Source organism: Gopherus flavomarginatus, chromosome 1 (assembly GCF_025201925.1).
Source record: "Gopherus flavomarginatus isolate rGopFla2 chromosome 1, rGopFla2.mat.asm, whole genome shotgun sequence".
NCBI lineage: Eukaryota > Metazoa > Chordata > Testudines > Testudinidae > Gopherus > Gopherus flavomarginatus.
The window spans coordinates 315,807,264-315,825,019 of NC_066617.1; the positions used below are offsets into that span (position 1 = coordinate 315,807,264).

Consider the following 17,756-nt stretch of genomic DNA (forward strand, 5'->3'; position numbering starts at 1 on the left):
TGAGTCGTCTTTTTCTGCCTTCTAATCTGGGAAAATCTCTGTCCTGGTATTGAGGAGGCGCCTACAGACAAGACTTGCAAAGCGCAAGGGTACACTGACAATGCATACATTGTTTCTGGTGCAAAGTTAATTTTTTTTTTTTTTGTAAAAAAAAATAAAAAACATCCCTCAATACACTTCACTGCAAGCCACAATGTAATCACAAGCACTGGCTATTGCAAGAGTCGGTTTGCTGCTCCAACTATGATGACTAAGGCCATGAGGCATGGACAAGCAGTTTTGTGCTGCTGCTTTTGTGAAGACATCCTTGGGATCACAGGTTGGAACTTCAGAAAAGCCCCCTTTCCCCTAGCAACCTGGATGGTGCTTGAGGATAGGCCCCAGTGTAAAGCCCCCCAAATAGTTTGTTTTTTACAAAATCAGCACTGGGTTGTGGGGGAAGAGAGACAAACAGGCAACCAACACCTTGCCCACTTTTTCAGTGCTGCTTGCAATACATGGTGATCCCTTCCAATCAAAACTATGGCACGTTTGGGAAAGCATGGTTGTGTGACCCAGATTTCACCAAAGGGTGAATTCTTCTTCGAGTCCTTGCTCATATCCATTCCAATTAGGTGTGTGCACGCTGCGTGCACATCGTCGGAAGATTGTTACCCTAGCAACACTCGGTGGGTCGGCTGGGCGTCCTCTGGCGTGGCGCCACTATGGCACCGAATATACACCCGTGCCTACCCGTCTGCTCCTCAGTTCCTTCTTACCGCCCATGTCGGTTGTTGGAACAGTGGAGTGCAGCTTTGCTGACTCCACCTCCCTAGCTTTTCACTCATTCTAATACTTATTGTGTATATAGTTTATTCTCTGTAGTTCTAGTTAATAGATTTTTGTAAACGTAGTTAGTGTATATAGTTCAGAGGGTCAGGGATTAGCCCTTTCCCTCTCCTGGTGCCCAGGCCCATGCCTGGCTCACCGGATTTCAAACCGTGCTCGGCCTGCCGCCGGCCGATGCCCACGGGAGACCCCCATGACTCCTGCCTCAAGTGCTTGGGGAAATCCCACCTTGCAGACAAGTGCCGGATCTGCAAATCGTTCAAGCCGTGGACGAAAAAGGAGCGGGACCTTCGCCTTAAGCAGCTCCTAATGGAGGCAGCCCTCACTCCTCCACCTTTGGCACCGGCTGCTGGACAGTCCACGCTGGGGAGAAGTGCCTCATCGGCACCGGAGAGCGCCGGCACCACAAAGACAGCTCGGCACCAGCCGTCACCAGCCCAGAAATCGGCCCGGCACCGCTCCCTCTCCCTGCGTGCCAAGAAGCTTAAAGCTCCTGCGGCCCCACTATCTGCACCGCAGTCTGAGCAGCAATCTAAGTCGAGCCACCCGGCACCGCTAAGTGCCGCGGCACCGACAATCTCCGCACCATTGATTCCGGCCGTGCAAGAGCCGTTGAGTCCGGTGCATGACAGCTCCCCGGCACATGCCTCGGTAGAGCTTCTCGTTCCCGCTACGCCAGAGACATTTGCTACGGTGAGGGAACTTATTGCGTTAACGGAGCCCGCCCTGCCTCAACCCGCAGCACCGCCTGTGCGGGTTATTCAATTGACAGGCAAGCCTGCCATAGTAAGACCACCTTCCATTGGCACCTCAGGCAGACAGCACTCAAGATCGAGGTCCCGCCAATGTTCTCGATCTCGTCATTGCTCCAGATCCAGGCGCCGCTCGCAGTCCCAGTACCGATCTCCTCCTCAGTACCGGTCGCACTCGCGGCACCACTCGAGGTCCCGCTCATCGAACTGATACTCCAGGCACTGGTCCAGCTCCCGGCACCATTCACACCGCAGCCGCTCTCATCATAGGGCGTCAAGATCCCGGTCGACCTCCCAGCACTGCGCCAGTCGCAGGTCCCAATCATGCTCTCAGTACCGGTATGGATCCCGGTACCGCTCTCCGGTGCGGCACGAAAGACGGTACCCTAGAGACAGGGCTTATCCTCAAACGGCCTCCTCTCCGCCATGGCCATCGAGGCACGCATCTGAGTCTCGCACGCTGATAGTGCCGCCTATCCTGATTCAGAGAGACACAGCCGGGTTCTCCATGAGGCTCAAGGTCCAGACCAAGATCCTCATCAGTGGTCCTTTTGGACGCCTTGGGCATATCACCAGGCCCAAGGCGAACCCACGGTACCATCATGTTCCGCCCCGTCGGAACATCGCACACCAGAGGCCACTGTTAGCCGCCCCCATCCAGCTGGTACAGATCACTCTCCTCAGGTCCTCCCGGACCCTGACGTACCTCCGGACCAAGAGTCCCTGCAGGAACCACTTGTACCGGATCTGTCGTCCTCCTCTTCACCCGACAAGGCAGTGGCCAGTACATCCTCCTCGGACCCGCCCCTTATCGACCTCCGAGCTCACCAGGACCTTCTGAGGCGAGTCGCCTTAAATATCAATCTCCAGGTGGAGGAGGTCCTGGAGGTTGAAGACCCGGTGATAGACATACTGTCGGCGGATGCCCCAACCCATGTAGCTTTGCCATTTATACACTCCATCCAAGCCAAAGCGGACACAATCTGGCAATCCCTGGCGTCTATCCCTCCTACGGCCAGAGGGGTGGAAAGAAAGTATATGGTACCCTCCAAAGGGTACGAATACCTATATACCCACCCTCCTCCATGCTCCCTGGTGGTTCAATCCGTCAATGAGTGAGAGCGCTATGGCCAGCAAGCCCCTGCCCCAAAATCGCGGGAGGCTAGAGGGATGGACCTGTTGGGACGTAAAGTCTACTCTGCAGGGGGCCTCCAACTCAGGGTTGTGAACCAACAGGCCCTGCTCAGTAGATATAATTATAACACCTGGCAGTCGGTGGGTAAGTTCACTGAGCTGGTCCCACCAGACTCCCGCCAAGGAAGAAAAGAAAGTGGCGCGGACGTCCCTGCCGGCCTCCCTCGACGCTGCAGATTCGGTGGCCAGAACCGTGGCCTCGGGAATTACGATGAGGAGGATCTCGTGGCTGCAAGTGTCAGGTCTACCTCCTGAACTGCAACACACCATCCAGGACCTGCCGTTTGAGGGCCAGGGCCTTTTCTCCCAGAAAATGGACCCTAGGCTACAGAATCTTAAGGACAATCGGGTGATCATGCGTTCCCTTGGGATGCACACCCCACAGACCCAACGGAGGTCCTTCCGTAGCCAACCTCAGCACCCTTACCCCCCACCCAGACCGCGACAAGACTTTGGCAGAAGGCGCGGTCGCGGGAACTGCAGATGACAATCTGGGTCCCAAGGCGGACACAATACCGGTCCCGCCAAACCAGCGACGGGCCCGAAAGCAAGCTTTGAAGGTGTGCCCAAGAGCAGAGCACCAGTCCTTCCCAAGGATCCCCTTCAGTTTTCCAACCGCCTTTCCTCCTTCCTCCCTGCATGGTCCCAATTAACCTTGGATCGTTGGGTCCTACGCACGGTGGAATTTGGATACCACCTCCAATTTATTTCGCCCCCTCCCTCTCACCCCCCTTCCCTGTCCCTCTTCAGGGACCCCTCTCACGAGCAATTCCTCTGGCAAGAGGTTCGCACGCTCCTCTCGATCAGAGCTATAGAGGAGGTACCGGAGGAATTTAGGGGCAGGGGATTTTACTCTCGATATTTCCTAATCTCCAAAGCAAAAGGAGGTCTTCGACCCATCCTGGACCTGCGAGGACTCAACATGTTTTTAAAGAAGTTGAAGTTCTGCATGGTATCCCTGGGGACCATTATCCCTTCCTTGGATCCCGGAGACTGGTACGCTGCTCTCGACATGAAGGACGCATATTTCCACATCGCTATTTATCCCCCGCACAGACAGTACCTAAGGTTTACGGTGCACCACCAACATTTCCAATTTGCGGTCCTTCTGTTTGGCCTGTCTGCGGCCCCTCGCGTCTTTACAAAGTGCATGGCGGTAGTGGCTGCCCTCCTCCATCGTCGGCGAATACATGTGTTTCCTTACCTAGACGACTGGCTTATTCGAGGGACCTCCGAGGCCCAGGTCACCCGGCACGTAGCCATCATCATGGACCTGTTCGAGAGACTGGACCTGATGATCAATCTAGAGAAGTCTACTCTCATGCCCACTCAAAGAATAGAATTCATTGGGGCCATTCTAGACTCCAAACTCGCAAAAGCCTGCCTGCCACTGCCCCAGTTTCAGGCACTAGTCTCTGTTATAAAAAGCCTCCAAACCTTTCCGATGACCTCGGCTCGCACCTGTCTGAGCCTCCTCGGTCACATGGCCGCATGTACCTTTGTAACCAAGCACGCAAAACTACGCATGCGTCCCCTTCAAACCTGGCTCGCCTCAGTGTACCATCCAGGCAGAGATACCATAGACATGGTGGTCACCATTCCTCAGAGCATCTTAGACTCCCTCAACTGGTGGCTAACACCCTCCCTGGTTTGTGCAGGACTGCCGTTCCATCCGAGGCAGCCCTCAGTGTCCCTAACGACGGACGCCTCGTCTCTCGGCTGGGGGGCTCATCTAGACCATCGTCGCACGCAAGGCCTCTGGTCATCTCAAGAGCTAGCGTTGCACATAAACGTCCAGGAGCTGAGAGCAGTCCGCCTGGCATGCCAGACGTTCCTACAACATCTGCAAGGTCATTGTGTTTCAGTGCTTACCGACAACACAACGGCCATGCACTACATAAACAAGCTGGGAGGGACTCGATCCCCCCCCCCTTTGTCAGGAGGCGACCCAATTGTGGGAATTTTGCATAGCCCACTCGATAGACCTTGTAGCGTCGTTCCTCCTGGGAGTCCGGAACACCCTGGCAGACCATCTCAGCAGATCTTTTCGGTCTCATGAGTGGTCGCTTCGCCTGGACGTTCTACATTCCATCTTCCAGAAGTGGGGCTTTCCCCACATAGACCTCTTCGCTTTCCGTGACAACAGGAAGTGCCAGAAGTTCTGCTCCTTCCAAGGTCTTGCCCCAGGCTTGATATCGGACGCCTTCCTAATCTCATGGAAGAACCAGCTGCTGTACGCCTTTCCACCCTTCCCACTGATGCACAGAGTTCTCTTAAAGCTCCGCAGGGACAGGGCTCTCCTGATCCTGATCGCCCCTGCGTGGCCCCGACAGCACTGGTACACCACGTTGCTGGACCACTCGATAGCCAACCCGATCCCTCTGCCCCCGCATCAGGATCTTATAACGCAGGACCACGGCAGGCTTCACCACCTGGACTGCAATCCCTCCGTCTCACAATGTGGCTCCTGCATGGTTAACCCAGTCGGAGTTACGTTGCTCTGCCCCAGTGCAAGAAGTACTCCTGGGTAGCAGAAAACCTTGCACCCCGTCTACATACTTGGCTAAGTGGAAGCGATTTTCTTGCTGGTGTCAAACACTAAATGTAACACCCACGGAAGTTCCCATTCCCACTATATTGGACTACCTCTGGTATCTTAAACAGCAAGGCCTCGCTATCTCATCATTGCAAGTGCAATTTCTACTTTCCACCCCGGAGAAGGTACTTACTCCGTCTTCTCCCACCCTATGGTCTCGAGGTTCCTCAAAGGTTTGGAGCGTCTATACCCCCTAGTACGACGCCCTGCCCCTTCCCGGGACCTCAACTTGGTCCTGACGAGACTTACAACTCCTCCATTCGAGCCATTGGCCACCTGCTCGCTCCTGTATTTGTCATGGAAAACAGCATTCCTTGTGGCCATCACATCGACTAGGAAAGTCTCTGAGCTTCGGGCTCTGATGGTGGACCCACCATACACGGTGTTCCACAAAGACAAAGTGCAGTTACGTCCACATTCGGCGTTCCTCCCTAAAGTAGTCTCGGCCTTCCATCTCAACCAGGACATATTCCTCCCAGTCTTCTTTCCCAAACCGCATACATCTCGTAGAGAACAGCAGTTGCATTCCCTCGACGTCCGTAGGGCGCTCGCCTTCTACGTTGACCGAACGAGACCCTTCCGCAAATGCCCCAAATTTTTGTGGCAGTGGCAGATCGGATGAAAGGCCTACCCATCTCTTCTCAGAGAATTTCGTCATGGGTAACGGCGTGCATCCGTACTTGCTATGATCTAGCTCATGTCTCTCCGGGATATATTACCGCTCATTCTACCAGGGCTCAGGCCTTATCGGCCACCTTCCTAGCTTGAGTATCCATCCAGGAGATATGTCAAGCAGCTACGTGATCTTCAGTACATACCTTCACTTCCCATTATGCCCTGGTGCAACAATCCAGAGAGGATGCAGCCTTCGGCTCTGCGGTTCTACACTCTGCAGTATCTCACTCCGACCCCACCGCCTAGGTAAGGCTTGGGATTCACCTAATTGGAATGGATATGAGCAAGCACTCGAAGAAGAAAAGATGATTACTCAGCTTTGTAACTGTTGTTCTTTGAGATGTGTTGCTCATATCCATTCCAAAACCCGCCCTCCTTCCCCACTGTTGGAGTAGCCACCAAGAAGGAACTGAGGAGTGGACGGGTCTGCAGGGGTATATATTCGGTGCCATAGCAGTGCCGTGCCAGGGGGCGCCCAGCCAACCCACCGAGTGTTGCTAGGGTAAAAATCTTTCGACGGGCGTGCACGCGGCGCACACACACCTAATTGGAATGGATATAAGCAACACATTGCGAAGAACAACAGTTACAAAGGTGAGTAACCGTCTTTTATTTGTGGTTTAAGGGCTAGCACTGAAAACTTCCTCTGTTTCCCCTAAGTGACGCTATGTGATATCACTCTCCTTAAGGTAACAGAGGCGGCAAGGGAGTAGATACTGTAAGCATCTGGGTACAGATCTGGTCTTATGCTGCAGTGCTGTGTGCTGCAATGATGCCAGCAGAGTTAATACTGGAGTAGCATGGGAAAGTGTCCTACTGCAGCCCTTCCCAAAAACCATCTGCAAAGATTGCAGAGGACTTCCATGAAAGCTTACTAGAGATCTCCATGGAGGATTCATGGGCCATCCCCGTGCACATAAACAGTCTTTTTTGGAGATAAGTACTTGCTGTATTCACCCGAGGTACTTTCCCCGGCATCACGCTCCGCCACCAACTGTTCCTGTGAAGGGCTGGACTCCAGGGTTAAAAACAGTTCTTGGCTGTCGGGGAGAATGGATCCTCCACTTGCCTGCCTCACATTCTCCTCCTCCTCTTCCTCATCAACAATGTCCTCCTTATTGTTGTTCGAGGTCATGCGGGGTTCCTGGGAGTTTTCCACGAAGCATTTTGGTTCAGTGGTGGGTTTGTTGCTGAGAATCGCATGCAGGTCCTCATAGAAGTGGCATGTCTGTGGGGCAGAACCAGAACAACTGTTCGCCGCCCTTGTCTTCTTGTACGCTTGCCGAAACGCCCTTATTTTCATGCGGCACTGCTGTGTGTCCTTGGTGTAGGCTTTCTCCCCCATGCCCTGCACAATCTTGGCATAGATGTCAGCATTTCTTCCGCTGGATAGAAGCTCTGTCTGAACAGACTCTTCTCCCCACACAGCAATAAGATCCACCACCTCCTGTGTACTCCAGGCTGAAGCGCGTGTGCATCCTTGAGTCTCCATGATCAGCTGTGCTGACAAACTCTCCATGCTGGTCAAACAGGAAATGAAAACTCAAAAGTTCTTGGGGCTGTAACAGGGGAGCGACTGTTTCCTGTCTACCTGGCTGACGTGCAGTGGAGTTGAAAGTGCTCTCCAGAGCGGTCACTATGCAGCATTGTGGGATGTTTCCTGGAGGCCAGTTCATTCGAATTACGCAACACAGTGTCTATGCCATCCCCATGTCAACCCCAGATGTCGAATCAAGTGCTATGCCTCTCACGGAGGTGGAGTACAGAAGTCAACTTTACAGCCACTTAGGTCGGCAGAAGGGACTCGGTAGTGTAGACACATACATTATTAGATCAACTTAACATGGCATATGTTGACCTACGTTTGTAGCGTAGACCAGGCCTCCTTGTGGCTCCAATCGTCCAGGGAGGACATGCCCACACCACTAGTTAGAAAAGAGAGGTTGTCTTTCTTTTTTTTTATGATTCACTTGCATCGTTTCTCTCTTTTCTGCCCTCCGATTTTGTCTCCTTCTCTGCCTCCCTTTTCTCCCCTTCACTTTGATAGGCCAGACCAGATGGTTTCTATATTGCCAGCTAAGAGAAATTCTATTTTGTTCAGCGTCCATTGCCAAAAGAAAAAGTAGAGAGAAAAGGAGGTCTTTTGGAAAAGAAAGTGTAGGATCAGTTTAGTATCTGAGAACTATACCCTTTACTTACTGGAGGATGGAGTCACTGTCCTCACAAGTTCTTTCACCTCTAATTTGTTGGAGTTTGCATTACACTGAGACAATAAATATACATACAGCACAGCAAAATCTCAGCAGATTTCTGTGTATTCTCCAGAATTAGATCTTTTCACTAGAAGAAAAAGCTTTAGCCCTTCTGGTTGCAGAGATAACCTACAGTGTGGTGACAGGCTCGAGGAGCTGCAGTAGTGCATGTATTTATAGGCAGCAAAGAATCCTGTGGCACCTTATAGACTAACAGATGTTTTGGAGCATGAGCTTTCGTGGGTGAATACCCACTTCGTCAGATGCATCTGACGAAGTGGTTAGTCACCCACGAAAGCTCATGCTCCAAAACATCTGTTAGTCTATAAGGTGCCACAGGACTCTTTGCTGCTTTTACAGATCCAGACTAACACGGCTACCCCTCTGATACTTGTATTTATAGGCAGACAGAAATGATAGCATACAGAGAGAGATGGCCTTCCTCCTCTTGTGTCACTTCAAAGCCTGGCTGCCTTCACATAACTGCTAACAGTGATGAAAACCAAGCTGAGACAGTGGGACATGGTTTTGAATTGGCCTTTAAGGACCCATGTCAAAGAAAAATAACCTCCCTAAGATAGCTGCCCACTGCAAGCTCAGTTGGTTCAAACCAGCTGTCAAATGCATTAAATTCTGTATTAAATATGTATTTACCTTCATCTGATGTCTCAGCAGACATGTAAAGGATTTTTTTTCCTGCTGCAAATGAAGATATCTCTGCAGATTTCACCCTCCTTTTTCTACAATAAGCAGAAATCTCTTTCCATATTGTTTCTAATTTTTCCACACATCTTTTAAGAATGGCTAGTGAGAGGCTGTGCTAAATACTATTGTAAAAATAATTTCACGTGGGCTTTACAGTAGCATGATGCATTTCCCAAAGTTACAAAGAGTCCTGTGGCACCTTATAGACTAACAGATGTATTGGAACATAAGCTTTCGTGAGTGAATACCCACTTCGTCAGGGGCTCTGACAAAGTGGGTATTCACCCATGAAAGCTTATGCTCCAATACGTCTGTTAGTCTATAAGGTGCCAAAGGACTGTCACTTTTTACAGATCCAGACTAACACGGCTACCCCTCTGATACTTCCCAAAGTTGTTACTATAAAAAAACACTAATTGAAATGTGGGGAGAGGAAATTGGAACCAAGTAATCTGAAAGTCTGTCTGCAGCCTCTGTCAACATTAAGAACTCAGAGAATATGTTTATAAAGTTGCAGCAAAAGGCTGAGAGTGAAGGTTTCAGCTCTGTGAAAAATGTGAGGAGGGTATCTTCTTCACCTGTCCCCTGGCCTGTGACATACTGCTAATGGTAAAGGGCACCATAACTTCTCATGGGCAGTGTGACGAACAGAAGTGTCATTGCTACTCACCTACTAGCAGTATGCAGCAATGCTAAAACCATGTTTCTGCTCATCAAATTCCACCAGGCTGGAAGTGGAAGAACTGATAGTTGCATACAGGAAGAAAGTGTCTAGTTTTGGCTCCACTGCCCCAAGCAACATCAGAATCACTCGTTTCAACTCAGCCCTTGATTTGCCGTCCCAGCTGTACATCTTTTCCCAACTCCTTCCAGGTTTAGCTGTGGTTTCTGACCATTTGTAGCCTGCAAGCTCTCCACCTCTTGTACTCCCAACAGCAGCACATCTCACCCACTGGCTCCAGCATCCTTCCTATTGACCGTTCCCAATCATCAGAGGAAGTAAATGAAGCCCTCTCTGTCATATACAGCATGGAAAGCTGCATATGTCACCATTGCTCGGCATAGAATGCCTGGAAATATCTCCTAAGCTACCGTGTTGTTGTTATTGATTATTTATATTACAAGCCTCTAGAGTCCCCAATCAAGATGAGGTCCCCATTGTGCTAGGGACCCTGAAATATGTCATTGTGTGTGGTAATATAGACCCCTGGGAATTAGACATGAAATATCTGCACATACAAAAGTAATTAAAGACAGTCATGTCCCAAAGAACTTATGATCTAACAGGACAAGACAGACAATGAGTGAGAGGAAAGAATTGAGGCATGGACACATGATGTAACTGACCCCAGGTTATAGAGGAGTGATGGCCTTGTAGTTAAAGCTGTAATGTGGGGTTATTATAACCTTAGTCCCAGATTTGGACCTTAGCGTCCAAAATATGGGGGTTAGCATGAAAACCTCCAAGCTTAGTTACCAGCTTGGACCTGGTACCTGCTGCCACCACCCAAAAAATTAGAGTGTTTTGGGGCACTCTGGTCCCCCTGAAAAACCTTCCCTGGGACCCCAAGACCCAAATCCCTTGAGTCTCACAACAAAGGGAAATAATCCTTTTTCCCTTCCCCCCTCCAGGTGCTCCTGGAGAGATACACAGACACAAGCTCTGTGAAACTACACAGAGAGACTCTCCCTCTCTGTTCCCAATTCTGGAAACAAAAAGTACTTTCCTATTCCCCCAGAGGGAATGCAAAATCAGGCTAGCAATCCAACACAGAGATCTCCCCTTGATTTCTTCCTCCCACCAATTCCCTGGTGAGTACAGACTCAATTTCCCTGAAGTAAAGAAAAACTCCAACAGGTCTTAAAAGAAAGCTTTATATAAAAAGAAAGAAAAATACATACAAATGTTCTCTCTGTATTAAGATGATACAACACAGGGCCAATTGCTTAAAAGAATATTGAATAAACAGCCTTATTCAAAAAGAATACAAATCAAAGCACTCCAGCACTTATATTCATGCAAATACCAAAGAAAAGAAACCATAGAACTTACTATCTGATCTCTTTGTCCTTACACTTAGAAGACTAGAAAGTAGAAACTACTTCTCCAAAGCTCAGAGAAAGCAGGCATACAGACAAAAGACTCAGACACTCAATTCCCTCCACCCAAAGTTGAAAAAATCCGGTTTCCTGATTGGTCCTCTGGTCAGGTGCTTCAGGTGAAAGAGACATTAACCCTTAGCTATCTGTTTATGACACGCCCCCCAAATTGCAGACAGTGGGGAAGCTCACTGGCGGCGATTTCCTTCTAGAACTTGAAAATAAACAGATTAATACAACACATACACCTTTACATATACTCCTAAGTATATAACTAACAGACTTCTACATTTTAAGAACACTTTTTAACTACTGAATTTTGGGAAACTCTCACGGGAGAGTGCATCAGCAACTTTGTTAGAAGCTCCTGTGATGTGTTGAATTTCAAAATCAAAATATTGGAGAGCTAAACTCCAACGAAGAAGTTTCTTGTTGTTTCCCTTGGCAGTATGAAGCCACTTTAGTGCAGCATGGTCAGTTTGTAGTTGGAACCGCCGTCCCCAAACATATGGGCGTAGCTTTTCCAGGGCGTACACAATGGCATAGCATTCCTTTTCACTGACTGACCAGTGACTTTTCCTCTCAGACAGTTTTTTTGCTGAGAAACACGACAGGATGGAAGTTGTGATCTGTTGCTTCCTGCATGAGCACCGCTCCTATACCACGCTCAGATGCATCTGTGGTTACTAGGAATGGCTTGTCAAAGTCCGGGGCCCTGAGCACAGGGTCAGACATGAGCGTTGCCTTAAGTTGGGTAAAGGCCTTTTGACACTCATCAGTCCACTTAACTGCATTTGGCTGGGTCTTTTTGGTCAGGTCGGTCAGTGGGGCAGCGATTTGGCTGTAGTGTGGTACAAATCGCCTGTAGTATCCGGCCAAGCCTAAGAAGGATTGGACCTGCTTCTTGGACCGTGGGACAGGCCACTTTTGGATAGCATCCACCTTGGCCTGTAGGGGGTTTATGGTTCCTCGACCCACCTGGTGCCCCAGGTAAGTCACTCTGTTTTGGCCTATTTGACACTTTTTGGCCTTAACAGTTAGTTCTGCCTGTCTGATGCGCTTAAAGACCTTTTCCAGGTGTAGTAGGTGTTCGGGCCAGGAGTCTGAAAAAATGGCCACATTATCGAGGTAGGCAACTGCAAATTCTTCCAGTCCAGCTAGTAGATTAATTACCAGCCTCTGGAAGGTGGCGGGTGCATTTCGAAGGCCGAAAGGAAGGACATTGAATTCATACACCCCCGCATGGGTGACGAATGCTGACCTCTCCTTGGCAGGTTCATCTAGCGGTACTTGCCAGTACCCCTTGGTTAAGTCTATTGTAGAGATGAACTGGGCACGTCCCAACTTTTTCAATAGCTCATTGGTACGTGGCATTGGATAGTTGTCCGGACGAGTTACAGCATTTAGCTTACGGTAGTCCACGCAAAAGCGTATTTCCCCATCTGGTTTGGGTACCAGAACCACTGGAGATGCCCATGCACTGGTAGATGAGCGGATTATACCCATTTGTAGCATGTTCTGGATCTCCCGTTCTATAGCAGCTTGGGCATGAGGAGACACTTGGTAGGGTGGGGTTTTGATTGGGTGAGCATTACCTGTATCAATGGAGTGGTATGCCCGTTCAGTCCGTCCTGGGGTGGCTGAGAACAATGGGGCGAAGCTAGTGCACAGCTCCTTGATTTGTTGCCGCTGCAGACGTTCCAGGGTGGTTGAGAGGTTCACCTCTTCCACGCCACCGTCTTTTTTTCCATCGTAGTAGACACCGTCAGGCCACTCAGCATCCTCTCCCTGGACTGTAAACTGACAAACCTGTAAGTCTCTGGAATAGAAAGGCCTGAGAGAATTAACATGGTACACTTTAGGCTTTAGTGAGGAATTGGGAAATGCTATGAGGTAGTTTACAGCTCCCAGGCGCTCTTGGACCGTGAATGGCCCTTCCCATGATGCTTTTATCTTATGGGCCTGTTGCGCCTTCAAGACCATAACCTGGTCTCCTACCTTGAAGGAACGTTCTCTGGCATGTCTGTTATACCAGGCCTTTTGCTCTTTTTGAGCATCCTTTAGGTTCTCTTTAGCAAGGGCTAAAGAGTGTCGGAGGGTGCTTTGTAGGTTGCTTACAAAGTCCAGAATGTTAGTTCCTGGAGAAGGCGTAAACCCCTCCCATTGCTGCTTTACCAACTGTAATGGTCCCTTAACCTCGTGACCATACACAAGTTTAAATGGTGAAAACCCTAAACTGGGATGTGGTACAGCCCTGTAGGCAAACAGCAACTGCTGCAACACTAGGTCCCAATTATTGGAGAATTCGTTGATGAATTTTCGTATCATGGCCCCCAAAGTTCCATTGAACGTTTCCACCAGGCCATTGGTTTGATGGTGGTACGGGGTGGCAACCAAGTGATTCACCCCATGAGTTTCCCCCAGTTTTTCCATGGTCCCTGCCAGGAAATTAGACCCTGAATCTGTAAGGATGTCAGAGGGCCAACCTACCCTGGCAAAGATGTCTGTTAGGGCCAGGCACACAGTGTTAGCCCTGGTGTTGCCTAGAGCTACTGCTTCCGGCCATCGGGTAGCAAAGTCCACTAAAGTCAGTACGTACTGCTTTCCTTTGGGCGTCTTTTTTGGGAAAGGGCCCAGAATATCCACAGCTACTCGCTGAAATGGGACCTCAATTATGGGGAGTGGCTGGAGAGGGGCCTTGACCTGGTCTTGAGGCTTTTCCACTCTTTGGCATACCTCACAAGACCGGACATACTTGGCAACGTCCTTGCCCATCCCCTCCCAGTGGAAGGACTTCCCCAACCGGTCCTTGGTTCTGTTCACCCCAGCATGGCCACTGGGATGATCATGGGCTAAGCTTAAGAGCTTCCCCCGGTACTTAGTTGGAACCACCAACTGTTTTTGCGGCTGCCATTCTTCCCGGTGTCCACCAGAAAGAATTTCCTTGTATAAAAGTCCTTGGTCTATAACAAACCGGGATCGATTAGAAGAGCTGAGAGGCGGTGGGGTGCTCCGTGCCGCCGCCCAAGCTTTCTGAAGGCTGTCATCTGCTTCCTGCTCAGTCTGGAACTGTTCCCTTGAGGCTGGGGTCACCAGTTCTTCTTCAGACTGTGGACTTGGGCTTGGTCCCTCTGGAAGCGATGTAGGTGATGGGGTTGTTTCCGTTGCTGGTGAACCGCTCTCCGCTGGTGCACCTGAGGGTATTTCAGGCTCTGGCTGAGCCTTTTGGGTATGGCTGTCTTTTGCTTCTGCCAGTTCTGGCTCGCTGGCGCCCTCTGGCGTTGAGTTTGAAGATGTGGTTGCACTTGCTGGTGCTGGTTGCTGTTCCAGTTCCGGGCCTGGGACTGGAGGTGCTGTGGCTGTTTCAGTGGTTGGCATGGAATCCGGGTCCACTACCTCTGTCTGGGTCTCTGGTAACACAGACGGGGCCTCTGTGGACGGTTCAGGAACAGGAATGGGTCTGGAAGCTTGCCTGGTTTGGCTACGTGTAACCATTCCCACTCTCTTGGCCCGCCTCACCTGGTTGGCCAAGTCTTCCCCCAGTAGCATGGGGATAGGATAATTGTCATAGACTGCAAAAGTCCACATTCCTGACCAGCCTTTGTACTGGACAGGCAGTTGAGCTGTAGGCAAGTCTACAGCTTGTGACATGAAGGGGTAAATTGTAACTTTGGCCTTTGGGTTGATGAATTTGGGGTCAACGAAGGATTGGTGGATAGCTGACACTTGTGCCCCCGTGTCTCTCCACGCAGTAACCTTCTTTCCGCCCACTCTCAAATTTTCCCTTCGCTCCAAGGGTATTTGAGAGGCATCCGGGCCTGGGGATCTTTGGTGTGATGGTGGTGTAATGAATTGCACTCGCATGGTGTTCTTGGGACAGTTGGCCTTGATATGTCCCAGTTCATTACACTTAAAGCATCTTCCATCTGATGGGTCACTGGGCCGAGGTGAGTTACTGGAGACTGGTGAGGTTGAAGGGTAGGGTATCTGTGGCTTTACGTGGGTGGTATGTGGGGTCTTTGGCTGTCCTCGGTTGTAGGGTTTATGGTCTGTGTGCCCCCTGGGGTAATCGTTCCCCTTGACAGTAGCTTTTTTGCTGTGACCTCAATTCTACCATGTACTGGTCTTCGGGAATGCTGTACCCAAGACAGGCTCTTTCAAAATTTTCCAAGAAGGCCTTGGTGTCATCACCTGCCTTGTAGGTGGGAAATTTCCTGTGCTGTGGAGCAATAATGGGCGCCGGGTTGTTAGGGTTGGCTGGCACATGCAGCCCAGCTTTTGCCAACTCCAGTTCATGTTTTCTCTGTTTTTCCTTCTCTTCATTCTCTTGTTGTTGTTTTTCCATTTCTTTTTGTTGTTTTTCCATTTTTTTTTGGTGCTTTTTCATTTCTCGGCGGTGGGCCACCTCTTCTTCTTCTAGTTTTCTTTTGTGTGCTGCCTCTTGGGCTGCCTGTTCTCTTTGGAAGGCTGCCAGTTTCATGCTTTCTTCCTTTTCTTTCATCTCCATCTGTCGCCTGTGTTCAGCTTTTTTGATTTGTTCTTCGGCGTCAATTTTTGCCTTAGAAGTCATGGTTCCTGTTTTCTTGTGTTGGGGTGCCCTCCGGTGTTTATCTTCTGAACTGCAGGCTCTGTTCCCTCCTGAAGTCTGCCTAGCAACAGTGCTTTTTTCCCTTTCTCTCTCTTGCTAATGTTCAATGAAGGGAAACCAGAAAAACCACTTTATTTGCATGCATATAAGTGCTGGTACTTGCCTCCTAATGGGAGGGCTATTGCATGACAAAAGACCCTTAACAGTTTGGTAATGGCTTCTTGCTTATTATGCAAGCCACAAACTGCCAGAGAGAGCAGAAAAAAAAAATTCTCTCTGGTTCCGTTTTAAAACCAAACTGTTTCTCTCTGCTAAAAAGCCCTTAGCAGAGAAAAGAAAAATATAATATTCCTACTGGCTTCTGGATTCTGTCTATATCCAACCGCTGCCACCATATCATAACCTTAGTCCCAGATTTGGACCTTAGCGTCCAAAATATGGGGGTTAGCATGAAAACCTCCAAGCTTAGTTACCAGCTTGGACCTGGTACCTGCTGCCACCACCCAAAAAATTAGAGTGTTTTGGGGCACTCTGGTCCCCCTGAAAAACCTTCCCTGGGACCCCAAGACCCAAATCCCTTGAGTCTCACAACAAAGGGAAATAATCCTTTTTCCCTTCCCCCCTCCAGGTGCTCCTGGAGAGATACACAGACACAAGCTCTGTGAAACTACACAGAGAGACTCTCCCTCTCTGTTCCCAATTCTGGAAACAAAAAGTACTTTCCTATTCCCCCAGAGGGAATGCAAAATCAGGCTAGCAATCCAACACAGAGATCTCCCCTTGATTTCTTCCTCCCACCAGTTCCCTGGTGAGTACAGACTCAATTTCCCTGAAGTAAAGAAAAACTCCAACAGGTCTTAAAAGAAAGCTTTATATAAAAAGAAAGAAAAATACATACAAATGTTCTCTCTGTATTAAGATGATATAACACAGGGTCAATTGCTTAAAAGAATATTGAATAAACAGCCTTATTCAAAAAGAATACAAATCAAAGCACTCCAGCACTTATATTCATGCAAATACCAAAGAAAAGAAACCATAGAACTTACTATCTGATCTCTTTGTCCTTACACTTAGAAACAGAAGACTAGAAAGTAGAAACTACTTCTCCAAAGCTCAGAGAAAGCAGGCATACAGACAAAAGACTCAGACACTCAATTCCCTCCACCCAAAGTTGAAAAAATCCGGTTTCCTGATTGGTCCTCTGGTCAGGTGCTTCAGGTGAAAGAGACATTAACCCTTAGCTATCTGTTTATGACAGGGGTGTAGGTAGTCTAGGTTCAATTCCAAGCTCTGTCACTGACTTATTCCAAAGATGAGTACAAAGTCCCTGCTTGAGCAAAGAATTTAAGTACATGCTGTATTCACTTGCTTAAAGTTAAGCACGTGGCTATGAAAAACACCAATGTTTTGTTTAAATGTCTCATACCTTGATAATTGTGTGACCGTAAGAACCCCTCAGCACCAACAGGCAAAGGGATCACTGTTCTGTAACAATAACTCTTGACAGTGCTGACAAACTCACTACATCAAATACATTTCTTTAATAATAATTTATCCAGAGAGGGTCAAGTGAGGTATAAAAGCTTATGTCATACTGGAGCTCTTAATTGTTGTGAGATGTATGTCTGAATGATATTTAAGAAGTCAATGTGTATGTATTGAAAAAAAGTTTTAGAAAAGTGTGTCCCAGGCAGGGTTGTCAAACAGGTTTTGCCAGACAAAGAAAACGATTCACCTGTCTTGCTGTTGGCTGTGTAAATTAAACATAGTGAGTAGGGCTGTCAAGCGACTAAAAAAAATTAATCATGATTAATCACACAATAAAAAAAATTAATTGCAATTAACCACGCAGTTAAACAATAATAGAATACCATTTATTTAAATATTTTTGAAGTTTTCCACATTTTCAAATATATTGATTTCAGTTACAACACAGAATACAAGGTGTACAGTGCTCACTTTATATTTTTTAATTACAAATTTTGCACTGTAAAAAACAAAAGAAATAGTATTTTTCAATTCACATGTTCTTTAGTGCAACCTCTTTATCTTGACAGTTGAAT

The 17,756-nt window shown here is 48.7% G+C and overlaps 1 protein-coding gene across 4 annotated transcripts in view; it reads left to right on the plus strand.

The window, feature by feature from the left end:
• The window catches only part of FAM124A (family with sequence similarity 124 member A), a 155,910-nt gene that overhangs the window by 30,142 nt on the left and 108,012 nt on the right, over nucleotides 1–17,756 (plus strand). The window lies entirely within an intron of this gene.